Genomic DNA, 12,893 nt, shown 5'->3' on the forward strand with positions numbered 1-12,893 from the left:
TTTATTCGTAAGACCAGGAAATATTTAGTTGCAATGGCTGTTGCCGAGGTGTTGTAAGCGAAGGCCTGTCCTATTAAAGCAGCTTTTTTTTTTAATACTGATCTATGGGTATTGTGTGCCAGTCTACTTGTATGTTGCTGCTACTTCTCATTGGCCTGCAGTCTTCAGTGCCAGGTGCCATCTCAAACCTGCAGTCTCAAATCTACGTTTACATATGGTGCTTCTGTGCCCAAATTCTGCATTTCTAAGACCCTGGGCTATTGAAGTGATCCTGACGGGGGGGAGATTATGCAAATGAAATATGAGATAAAGAGGCGTATTGTGGTGTGTAGGACACAGGATAGATGCTGTGGACGAAGTGAGGTGATCATGAAAAGGCCAATTTCACTAAACAAAAATATGTAGATCTTCTTGTAGGTTTCAGGCTCCTCAAGGGGTAATGAATTTTATCACATGATGCCATGAGTGTGCAGCTAAGTCATGATGAAGAAGATGGTGGATGAGATCCAGTGTTAGAGGCTAGGAAAGAGGGGTAAAAGGGTGGCAAGAGAATACTGTGAGTCAATGGCTGGCTGAAGTATCTCATTGAAGGTGCTCTAAGAGATGGGTCAAGGAAAGAAATAACATTGAGGTAAATCTAGCTGAAGGTAAAGATTTAATCAGTGTGAATTCATGTCTGGGCATAGAACCCTTTAGTAGCAGAGAAGGGGCTTCCTATGGGTAAATGGAAGAGGGCTTTGTTGCATGGGGTTACCAAGATAATAAAGGATGGGTCGACAGCAGGAGAGGAGGGGGCCAGTTAATTAGGGATTTTTCAAGAGTGGCTCAGTGAAGAATGTTTCTTACTGGTGGTTCTTCACACGTAGGTTATGATTGCAAGGACAAAGAAGTGTCTCATCGGGTGCAGTGAGACTAGGATCAACTCTTGTTCACCAAGATATCCAGTAATGCATGTGCGACAGTATATTAGAACTATGTGTAATCTAAATGGTAAGAGGATGGTTATTAAAGAGTGTTCCAGGTCTGTGTTTGGGATGGAAGTGAGAGAGTTTTTGAAGAGAACTTCAATTCTGAATGCTGTCTTGAGTCAAGTGATAGGAAGAAGCACAGAAAGAGGATAATTAGGCTGTGGTAGTGGGTGAGAGCACTGTAAGTGATATATTTTGGGTCTGGACACTTGCCCTCTGATCAGAGGAGAGAACATATATAATTAATGAGCTCAATGCCATGCTGCAAGACTTCCCAAGCCATAGTGAGGGCATCACTTAGGAAGAACTCAGTGAAAAGATGAGAATACCGCAGGGGCACCCACGGTTCAAATGTGAAGTGCAGTAATGCAGACGGTGACTCTATGATTTGGATTAGTGTTCTGTAGGAGTACATATCTCAGATACACAGGTTCGTAGTTCACCTGGAAGCTACGCAATGCCTGGAGTACATTTCAGCAAAGGTATCATTCAAACACTAGTACATAGGCGGTGTTCACTAGGAAGAGGCTTGATGTTATAGGGTACAATAATATGGATGGTGATAGACATAGTCCAAAGTGATTTATGCTCCTTCTTCCTACCCTCCTGATATTTATTGAGACAAAAGAAAGACATTTCTTTAAATAACCCTCACCCACCAGGGTTAACCCTTGGTGGCATGCTTCATCATAGGGTTCTTCCCATTCCGCTGTGTAATGGGGCGTGCTGCGACCGATGAGTGCGTGGGAGCACGGATAGTGTTAGGACCTAGCCAGATGAGAGAAATAGGAGTGGGGGTTTATTGGAAAAATAATTTAAAATATCTGGCTAGTAGGATAATATTGTTTATTTAGCACCTCAATGGTTAAAATAAGGGGAAAACAAGAAACTCTATGGGGTCATGTCCCTGGGTTTCTCTGGTCAACTTGTTTCAAGCCCTACCCCAAGGCATTTCGTCAGGACCTAGGAAGGTTACTCCCTGTTACAACTCCCTTAGTCATAAAGTTCACTGTATTATGGTTAAACTAAAAGATATACAACACCTAATAGGTCTGTTCCTTGAGATATGTTATACGCCTCATTGAGGCATCATGAGTCCAAACGGGGGAGGAGGGATGCCTGTAGGCACACTTACCTCAAGGCTACTCCCTCGCTCTAGGAAAACCGCCCACTTGTGGCTCGAAGGTTTTTTGAGTACGACTTTCGAGAACGAGTCCTCGTGCCCCTCTCCTCTATCTCCCCCTTTGTTGTTTATATATAGAAATAGTCCACTAGGACAACTAGAGCATGTACAGCGTTGCATGAAAAGATAAGGGCTATGACTTTCCCAAACGTTTGGATGCCTAGTACAGAGACTCATGCATCTGTCTGAGGTTTCTCTTGTTTAAAGAAAACAAGAGGCGTGGTCAGGGAGACTGGCCAAAGAGGCTAAATTGGCTGTGATGCCCTTTGCATGATGCATGTCACGCTGCAGAGAGCTATATCACACTGAGAGACTTGTGAGACGTTGGAGACCTCAAATGACTCCCCATCACTCTTTCCGATAGTTGTACTGGTTCATAAATGGGATCACAGATCCAACTAACGATGGCTGCTCAGATCTCAACTATGACTTTGATACCATCTGACTGGTTGCAAGAATTCTCAGTACCTGACTGCAGTTTTCCCTGGATCAAGTGCTCCATCCCAGCTTTCCTCAAGGGGTTGGAGGTGAGGTTATTCGACTACTACAGTGCTAAGGTTCACTTTGTATGTGACTGGTCGTTGTAAGGTTTTTGTTAAATGTTTTGAGCCTTAACTTACTAAGGTTTACAAAATGTAAATAAGCTTACATTTGACAACTTTATTCATGTTTTTGCATCAGGGAGACTCTTGGGTCTGCACTGTCTCACCTCTGATTAAGACTTCCTCAATGTTGCCTCTTGAAAAATATTTATTTAATTGAAGAAACCACTTTAATGTGGATTTTCAATTCAAACATATAAAATGCGGGTTAGATCACAGATTTTAATGTTCTCTGTTTAAGTATGGTTCATGTAGAGGCCAAGCTGGTCATCTGCATGATTTGGGGAATGGGGTAAAGGGGCATTAAATCAAGAGGAAGTTAGGAATGTATCATTTGTGGGCGACACTAAGGAGATGATTAACAACAACGGAGAGGGTTGGCAAGTGAGCAGGAAAGGCATGGTAATTCAAAGATTTTGGGGGCTATAGAATGATCTTCCATCCATAAAACCGGTCTTGTTTGAGACATCCTCTTTGTGACTTTGATGCTTAAATTGAATGTCGATAACAATGGTAGTTCCCTATAAATTCCAGTGAGACGATGGAAGCCTTTCCTAAGTAGACCTCAGATATGGAGCAATAGTTATATAAGTTGTTTATGCCTATGACATTGTACATTTTTATACAATGTGGCTTTTGTTATAGCAAAAACAGTATTCTTTTCACTGCCTCCATCCAGAATGGGTAATGTAGCACAACCACTGTTTATTTGAATATAGGCTCTTCTTACTTTAGGTGTAAAAAAACTTATTTGAAAAGATACCCTTGAATGAATCAGCCACAGAAGGCGGTCACAAGATGGTGGTTAGCAGCCAGCTACAAAATATGTGCCTGACCAAAGCCTGCCTGTGGTCCCTTGAGGTGTGCCATAATGATTGCTTATCAACCTGTTTTTTTGGATTTTCATACAACATGTTTATCTTGGCAGAAAGTGACCATAGTTCATATGTTGAATCTTGGGAGGTGCAATTGTTGAGGAATTTGGTGCAATTAATAGATAACTTTGAAATTAAGATGAAAAAGGTTGATGCAATCATGTGGGACGCTGAGAAATTCGCTAGTACGATGTTGTCCGCATGTGCAATTGTAAAATGACGGGCATGATTTACAAAGATATATTCGAAAAGTTATAACTTATTTAATTAGTTAATTCTGCATGCTCATATGAGTAAGTTGTTATTGTGTGCATACTCTAAGCATTCGTACTTAGACACTGCGGGCCTAATTTACAAAGGGCCACCACACTTGTGACAGAGGTCCCACATTCGTGAGGGAGTCTCCGCACTCGGAGCAGAATCTCCCCAATGAGAATTCTCATTCTGAAGATTCTGCCCAGAGTACGGAGACTCCCCCACGACTGAGTGGCCTCCGCCACTAGTGCGGAGGCCCTTTGCGAATCAGGTTCTGTGTAAATATCTGCAGTATAGATTAAGTATTCACAGAGGTAGCGGGTATATGCCTTTTTTCAGTAAACCCTACTCAAAGGTTTTATTTGTTTCATTGTCCTTCTTTCCAATAATAAATGTTGTTTACATGCAGGCTAACCCTTCTGCCTACATCAGGCGAATTCCAAACTGAGTGCTACACTTGCAACAACTCTTCACACCGCTTACATGTTGTCTGTTTAGGTGTAAGATATGTATTTCCTCAAATACAGCTATATAGAGTTTCAAAAGGTTTGTGAAAGGCTACTACATTTTGGGCATTCACAATTTTGATCTGCTTGTGCTTGAGCGCCCCACTGACGTGCCCACTTTGTCAAGGTTACACGTCATTGGACCCCCATCCTTCACTCGTATCATATCTAGTCATGAGTAGGCAACTGCTGCATTCATTTCAAGAGTAAGTTAGACTTCTATGAGTTTCTCGCTTTGTAAAAGATGTCTAAGCTAAAGATTCCATCAACTGCCAATTTTTCAGGGCATAAGGTACATTTATTTAGAGTAAAAAATGATCCTGCCCCAAGTTTAGCAGTTGCCAAAAACCATCAGAGACTGTTTATTTTCACATGGTGTTCTGATGGAGTTCTTGGGATAGTAAACCTTCTCCTTTACTGCGCAGGTCAAAATGGTGTCTCAAATAGTTTATCAAAATAAAAACTTATGGCCAAAATCATCCTTCCATTGATATGAAAAATTGTTTGTAAAACATTTATAGAATGTTTCGAAACTCTGTAGCAATAATCCAGATTTATATTTGGGGCTGCTACCAAGGTGAAACTAAGGGCAGGGCCGGCTTTGGCGCTGATGGCTTCCTGTGCGACAATCACTTTTGGCGCCCCCACATCCCATGACCACCTCTTCGGATTCTCTCCCTACCACCTGCAAAACTGCCCTTTATCTCTCCCATCATAAGATATTTCTAAACACAGCGCCTCCTCCACAGGTCAGCGCCCAGTGCGACCGCACCAGTTGCACTGCCCTAAAGCCGGCCCTGACTAAGGGTCTACGTCTCATCTTGACAAGAAAAACACAGGAAGCCTCCACTATGAAAGCTTCAAGGCGCTCCAGGCCACTTTTGGACTCAGCGAAACAGAAACAGGCGAATCTTGAGCTAGTTGATCCTCTGGAGCCAGAAGGCGTTGGCAAAAGAATACATTGAGCTGGGGACTGGCCTAGCATAAGGATCTACAAATCCTGAACAAAGATGACAGACTGCAGTGTAATCTCTATTACAACCCAAATAATGCATAACATTGGATTGACATTAACTGAATTTGCAGAAAATAAAGCAGCACCGTCTATTCCTACCCGCAAAGCCTAACGTGATATATTTAACTGAATACCGGAAGTTAGCTAAGCTTTGATAATGTCATGCAGTGTAGCCTTTATTGCCCACTAATGTCACACACATAGCATGTAGGGCAGGTACCTTCAAAGGGACTGAAGAGGGGTTATTTTGGAGCTTTATGATACACCTTTAATCCATAAATTAAGAGGCACTGGGTGATATAGCTCCCATTATCAGAGTTTTGAATTGCAGTAGAACCAGTGCTTTAATTGGGCCGGTACTCACCGGTACTGAGGGGCCGATTCACAGAACTAACTTAAGACAAAATCCTAAACTTACTACTTTTGGTATTCACAGAAGTTAGGATTTTGTCTTAAGTTTGTCTTAAGACAGACTTAAGACAGACTTAAGACAGACTTAAGACAGACTTAAGACAAACTTAAGACAGACTTAAGACAGACTTAAGACAGACTTAAGACAGACTTAAGACAGACTTAAGACAGACTTAAGACAAAATCCTAACTTAAGTCTGTCTTAAGTCTGTCTTAAGTTTGTCTTAAGACAAACTTAAGACAAAATCCTAACTTCTGTGAATACCAAAAGTAGTACGTTTAGGATTTTGTCTTAAGTTAGTTCTGTGAAAAGAGCCCTATGTACCGGCACTTCCGAAGTTTTTTGCCATCAGTACTGGCACTTATCTGTAGCCAGGGAGAGTACCGGTACGGCACGGCAGGCTCAGGTTAGGTTTCTTATCCAGTGCAGGGCAGAGGCCGCTTTGCTTCCGAGCAGCTTGTAATTAACTCACCTGAAGTATCCTTTTCCAGAGTTGCTGGTGAAGATTCCAGCAGTGCCCATTTGAATGTTCCCACACTGCAGGGGGGTGAGAGGGCTTGTGTCACTCTGTGATTAACAGGACAGGGTCTCTAGACAGACTCTGCACTGTCAATCAGGTGCGCAGCAACCATTCGGGTGAAAGTGCCATCACGACTTTCATTTTGTGTTATGAGTTCATCTGTGTTTTTTTACATAAACACATTTCTCATGTGTTTTAATATGTGTTGCAACTGGTACAGAAGTTTCTATGTATGATGATATTTTGCCCTTAGCCCCGCCCCTTGCCCCACCCACTTTCCACACCCCTATTTTAATGAGTACCTGCACTTTTTTTTCCCCAGTTAAAGCACTGAGTAGAACCAAAGGATCATTTTCTCTATTTTTGCCCTAATTATACCTTGCAACTTGGACTTCCTCTAAAGAATGTACCCAGTTTAAAAATAGAACTAAATGAAAAGCAGGGATACAAATTGTTATCGAAAGGCGCTGGTTCTTCGGAAGATTCCTATAATGAGTCTGGTAAGTAGTGAATACTGTGTTGCATATGAAAACACCGATGGCAGAAACACAGATTGACAAAATCTCGACCTTGGAATAACATCCCCTTACAAATATTTTGACCTGTATTTAATTCCGAAGTCCAGCCACACTTACTTCACACCTGCAGCAGGAAAGTGCTTAACAGTAGGAAAGGATGCAGGTCGAAATATATATAGTGAGCTCTTCATGCAAGGTCACGTGTTAGTCTGTTTTTCAATCTATATTTCTGCAAGATGTGTTTTTGCAATCCATCTTTCACAAGCTAATTAGGTTTTTCTGTGATGTGGTGACTATAGTCATTTATTTTTTAAATGATTCCACAGAAACACTTCATAAACTGTTTAATGCATAAATAATAACATAAATACTAAAACATAGAATTCTAATTCATCATGCATTAACCAATATTCACAACAAAAAACTTAAAAATCATGAAAAAGTATAGATTTGTTAAGAGGTCATTACAATTTAAGAAAGAGCCCAAACAATTTTATCAAGCGATAACAGATGGTGGATTTAGCAATAGGTAAAGTGTTTTTTCGTGCATTTCTACTGAATACTCTAAAATAATACGTACAATAAATGTTGTTTGTAAATAAAAAAAACTCGGGCAAAAAATATAATGTGTATAGTTCTGTACAATATAACCTAAAACCTTTTGTAATATTGTACGACTAACAATGTGTAAATACACTTGTACAATAAAATGAGGCCGATTCACCAAGGCATGTCTGAGTACTTAAGAGTACTCTTTTAAGTACTCTTACTTGTCTTTGTGACTCGACACCAGTATCTTTAAACTGTTGTGGGTTGGATCTGGTAGCTCAGTGGACCAATGCGTCTATTACATAAATCGGAGTTTGACCTTAGGGTCAGAGGTTCGAATTCCAGAGAGATCACTCAGCCTTTCATACCAAAAGTTCGATAAAATTAGTAACATTGAGTTAAGTAAAAATACATATCTCTTATCCCAGCGCCAAGATGCCCACGAGTGAACATATGATTAAGAAATACACATGATGTTAAATCGTAGAAAGGAAATAAAGAGATTTTATAAATATAATCTATACTAACATTCGCGGGAAATCAATACATATAAAACTACACCAGCGTGTACTATAAACAATAAATTAAGTCTTGTGAATGATAAGCTTTTATTTGTTTACATAACGCTCTAGTTGACATTATTAGTAAAAAAAATCCTGGAGTGTACCTCTGAGAACATATTTCTCCTACTGTGAGTTTAGTGATGCTAACTGATCAAGCAATGTGGTCGATCTAGGAAAACCACACCAAATATTTACAATTCGAAAGTTCTCTTGATACTTGTTTTTGGGGTGCAGGAACCTAGCAGATAATATTGATCTAGGCCAAAGGAAGGTGTTTCTAAACTCCATCGGGACCAAGTATGGTTCCATTATACAGATGCCATAGGGCGTTCAGTGGAGGGGTGGCACGATAGGGTGAATCTCTCTGATTTGTGCACCTGCCACTTGAAGCCAAAGGAAGGTTTATAACTGTTTTTTGGGGACTGTTCTTTTCATGTCTCGGAGAACAAGTTTCAAAAATACTGAATACCGTCAGCCACTCCTTTAGGTCTGAATGCAATCACAGGTCTTGCAGAAAACTCCAGAAATTTAAACAATTGAAGACACGTTTTCTAAGGGCCACCGTGCCCCAAAGGGCCGTGACCCCCCAACACCAGCAGTGGGTTTGTGCGTTTTATCCCTACATACCTCTTTCTTCAGTTTCAGCAGCATTCCCATCACTTTTCAGCTCTGAATTAAACGGTCCATAAATGCAATCACAGATTATGCTAACTTTTTTCGAATTCCCTTTGTTAATTTATTTAAATACAATCACTTTTACTTTGATGTTTCTGTTTCTATATCTTTATTTCGTGCGGCATTTCAAGCATTCTTATTGTTAAAGCTTTATCTAAAAGCTATAAACAAAATCGTGGTTCAAACTCGCTTATCAACATTTCTACACCAATAGGTAAGTCCTGGCAAGCTCGCTGCCATCTGCTCTCCAAGCAAGGCATTGTGACCACATGGCATTAAGTACCCGAAGACACATCCTGCCCTGGCCACACTCACTGCTTGCGATCGCGCTGTGGTCTCACGCTGCCCTGCTCACTCATCCTTTACAGTCTCATGGGGTGAGATGTGTGCACAACGCTGCAGGCTGCACGACAATATATGAACAAGTACCTATACACTTGTACTCACCGGCTTCTCACGTCTTGTCCCGGGATGCCCTTCGGGGGTTCATGAGATGGATGGGACGCGGTGCGAGGCTAAGTACACTTAAGTGTAGTATTGCCTCAGCCGGGGGAGGTCTCGTGTGTCTACGTTTCTCTATCCCAGGGCTCGGCTCTGGGAACCGTGCAATAACAAGAAGGCGAGTAGCACCATCTCGTGGATATAGAGGCGAGGCGCCACGGCGAGGCAGACAGTCGCCCCGCTGTTGACGTCACTATGGAGAACCTTGGCTTTCTCTCTAGAGCCGGCGTCTCCCGGTTGCCTGGTGACCGTGGCTTGCTTGGCAACCGACCTCAGAGGGTGAGGGGTGCACACTGGAACCTGCCGGGCCATGGTACATAGCGTCACCAGCCTCCCACATTGTTGTAAAAGATACAATCTCTCCAAATCATAGTCGCGGAGGTAGAATTCTGTCAAACCCGATAGTTTTACTGCCGCTTACCTCTAAGGTTACCAGATGACTCCAAATGACCAGGGACGCGTGCCTGCTTTTTGTCTGTAGATTAAAACAAAAAACACTAAGGTGTTTGTATTCACTTCGATGGCTCCAACTGGACTTAATAAACCCGGGATCCCAACCGGGACCATTTTGGCAATGACACGCCAACAGCTGGGAACATATAAGAGACAGATTTAGGGAAAAACACAGAAGCATTATATTTCCTATTAACCTAGTGCATACTTCCCCTATGTGGGACGCTGACGCGCTTACCCACGCTGCTAGCAAGCTAAGCTGTGCAGAGCGTGTGGTTGCAGGATGTCATTTAGACCGAGTCTAATAGACAGCACAGCTGTCTGGCTGGCATACATGGCAACATCTTAGAAGAGGAAAGTGGGAGGTTTTGAAAAAACACAGTGGAATGTATTTTCTCCATTGACATCTATAGGACCAGAGGCAATTGTAGACAGAAAACAGCTAAAGTCATTTTTTGCTTAAAAAACTACGGAAGTCTCCTGCCTGAATCGAGTCTGTTGGTATGTATGGCCTGGTTTGAAAAGACCTTTGTGGGCTTACCAAGTGCTTTTAGAGACTTACTATCCACCCATTCTTTACATTGGTTTGTTTTTACCTCTCTCATTTGCTTGCTTCTTATTCAACGGTTTTCCTTCTCCCATCTTGTCCACTTGAGCATAGCCAGGGACGTAGCCTCATGGCGGGTGTTTGGGGTGTCACACCCCTAATACATTTATTTTCTTGTAAATAGTTGGGTACAGGTGCTGTCAGTCGGGTATGTTGAGGTGTCTGTTGGATTTCACTTGGAATGTTTACATACACACAGACAAAACATACACTCTCTTCCTCTCTCTGTTTTGAAAGTCTTCAAAAATGTTTATACGCTTACAAAAATGTGTTTTCCCTCACTTAGTACCCCTACCAATCTGCATCCCTCTCTTTTTCCACTGTCCCTTAAGCCCCTCTCTTGCCCACCTATAATGTGTTTTAACATGATATGCCAGCGTGATTGTTGGAATACCTGAAGCTCACCCTCCCCAATCTTACTGACCAGGCTACGCCCCTGAGCACAGCCTCTTCCTCATCTCTCTGAGTGGCTGGCTTCTGTCCTTCCAATGCTCACTTTCAGCAAACAATTTTTTTCTTTTGGCTTACTACTGCATGAGAGTGCATGTGTTTTTCAGATATCTCCCTCTTGTCTGCTTCTTTACCTCACCAAAACCCAGCATTATTTTGCTTCATCTTCACAAAAAAAATATATGTAAAATGGTTGCATTTTATCCTGAAATCATCGTGCATTGATTAAATATATAGTTGTGCATATTGTTTGTTCCTCTAGTCGTAAAGGAATCAATTTGGATTACAACTGTATTTTCACTAGTGCAAGTTTACCAAATGTTTATTCAGCCTGTGCCCTGTTGATAGGCAGTGAATGAAACACAGTCATCGCTTTTGAGTTTTTGTGTCTGCCAGTAAGAGAGAGAGAGAGTGATAGTGTCATAACACATCTGAAAAAGTGGGGTGGGAACAAGACAGAAAACATCCGAAGAAGTGATTACTTGGTGAGAGTGAGATAAGAGTATATGATAAGGAGTAAGGAATTGTGCCCAGGAAGGGTGAGTTCGAGGAGAGTTATGGAGGGAAAAGAAAATAGTGTACTGTCGATAATCTCTTGAGATCATTCTCCCCATTATTCAAGCATGACCCCACTAACAGATTTCATCATCCCCCAACCGCAGGATTCTCCCTCCTGCACAAGTTTGCTGTTTTCCTAGCTACTTACCACCCAGGAATGATGCTCAAGGCACATTCTATTTCTGTGATCCGTCTTTCTTTCTTAATTCAGTGTCTTAGTTCAAAGATTCTCCAACAGCGAACACTCTCCTCACCAAAAACCAGTAGTTCTACACAAAGTGTTCAACAATTTCAGCATGATTCTCTCCTCCCACATTTGCGTCAAACTTTGCAACAAGAATCTGTCCATGGACTTTAAGCCCAACACTGCTTTTTGAGGACCTTTATCCAAGTCAGTTGTTCTGAATTGCATATTGCTCCCTCCTGCAACCATGCAGCTGCATTTCAAGGGATTGACCCCTAGCCAGTTCCCCCTTTTTTTGGTTCTCAGCTTACTTCTACCTACTTCAGGGAAGTTGACATGACCTCTTTTCACAAGACCGTAATTTGAACCCAAAGGACCCCAGTCATGGAGCACCAATTTCAAATCTGCAATTCCTGCTTAAATTTAATGGAATCACTGTCTATTGAGCTTCATCATCTAATGCATATCATTACCTCTTTGTCCTCTTCTTCACTGTAGCCCTTACACTTTGCAGCTGATCCGCCTCATGCAGACAGTCGTACCAAGCTGCAAAGCCCCATCAAATACCACTTCTTAGCCCGCCTTACTTACTCTGGGTGTATAACAGGACTGCTTACCCTCATCACGTCCCGTTTTGTGTCTCCCTCCTATCAGAAGGATTACTTATTTAATTTGCAAAATATCAGAGCAGTTCTCGACTTGAATTCAATATTTCATTTGCATCAGGACCATCCACTGCAAGATGGACTGCTGGTAGAAAGTGATTCCAGTGATTCTCCCGGGAGAATTCACAGGCAGTCTGGATCTTCAGGATGCTTATATGCATGTATGTATGTTTCAGGATTATCAAAGATTGTTAAGATTTGCAGTGGAATGTCCACACTTTCAGTTCGCTGTTCTCCACTTTCAACCTTAAGTCACTCCCACAGTCTACACCAAGGTGATCCTTATCCAGTATGCATTGTTAACACGGAGGAGACAATACTACCCCTTATCTAGACAACTTGTTGATCTCCTCTTCCTCCAAATCCCAGTAAATCAGGGACAGATATGGGAGGATTAAAGCTCTCCTAGACCCTGACTTCCTCATAAATTGAGAGTAATTTCCAACAGCACAGGATGTACAATTTATAGGAGCCAGATTTTGCACAGATTCAGCCATGGTGTGTCTTCCAGAATGCAGGATACAACAGATCATGTGGCTTCTGAGATCTCTCTCAGCACAAACGTCTCTAGCAGTAAGGTCATGGTACAGGTTCAGGGGGGTATGACTCAGCTGCAGCCCGAGTAGGTAAGAGCGGTGGGGCCGGCTGGGGGGGTGGGGGGGTGTCATGACAAACGATGACAAGGCAAAAGTAATTATTTATTTAATTTTCCCTCGTCAAATTCCGTCGAAATTCCCCCCAGCCGGCCCCACCGCCCCACCACTCTTACCTGCATGGGCCACGGCTGGTATGACTGCAATTATTCACAAAAATCTTAATATAAGTGCATCAATA

General features: G+C 42.1%; 1 protein-coding gene across 1 annotated transcript in view; it reads right to left on the minus strand.

Moving 5' to 3' along the window:
* TSGA10 (testis specific 10) overlaps positions 1–9,234 on the minus strand; it is a 505,694-nt gene extending 496,460 nt beyond the window's left edge. Inside the window, exon 1 of the mRNA XM_085622835.1 lies at positions 9,089–9,234. The gene's annotated coding sequence lies outside the window, so the exon portion shown is untranslated. The remainder of the gene's footprint in view (positions 1–9,088) is intronic.
* Between the last annotated feature and the right edge of the window lie 3,659 nt (positions 9,235–12,893).

This window comes from Triturus cristatus, chromosome 8 (genome assembly GCF_964204655.1).
Source record: "Triturus cristatus chromosome 8, aTriCri1.1, whole genome shotgun sequence".
Lineage (NCBI taxonomy): Eukaryota > Metazoa > Chordata > Amphibia > Caudata > Salamandridae > Triturus > Triturus cristatus.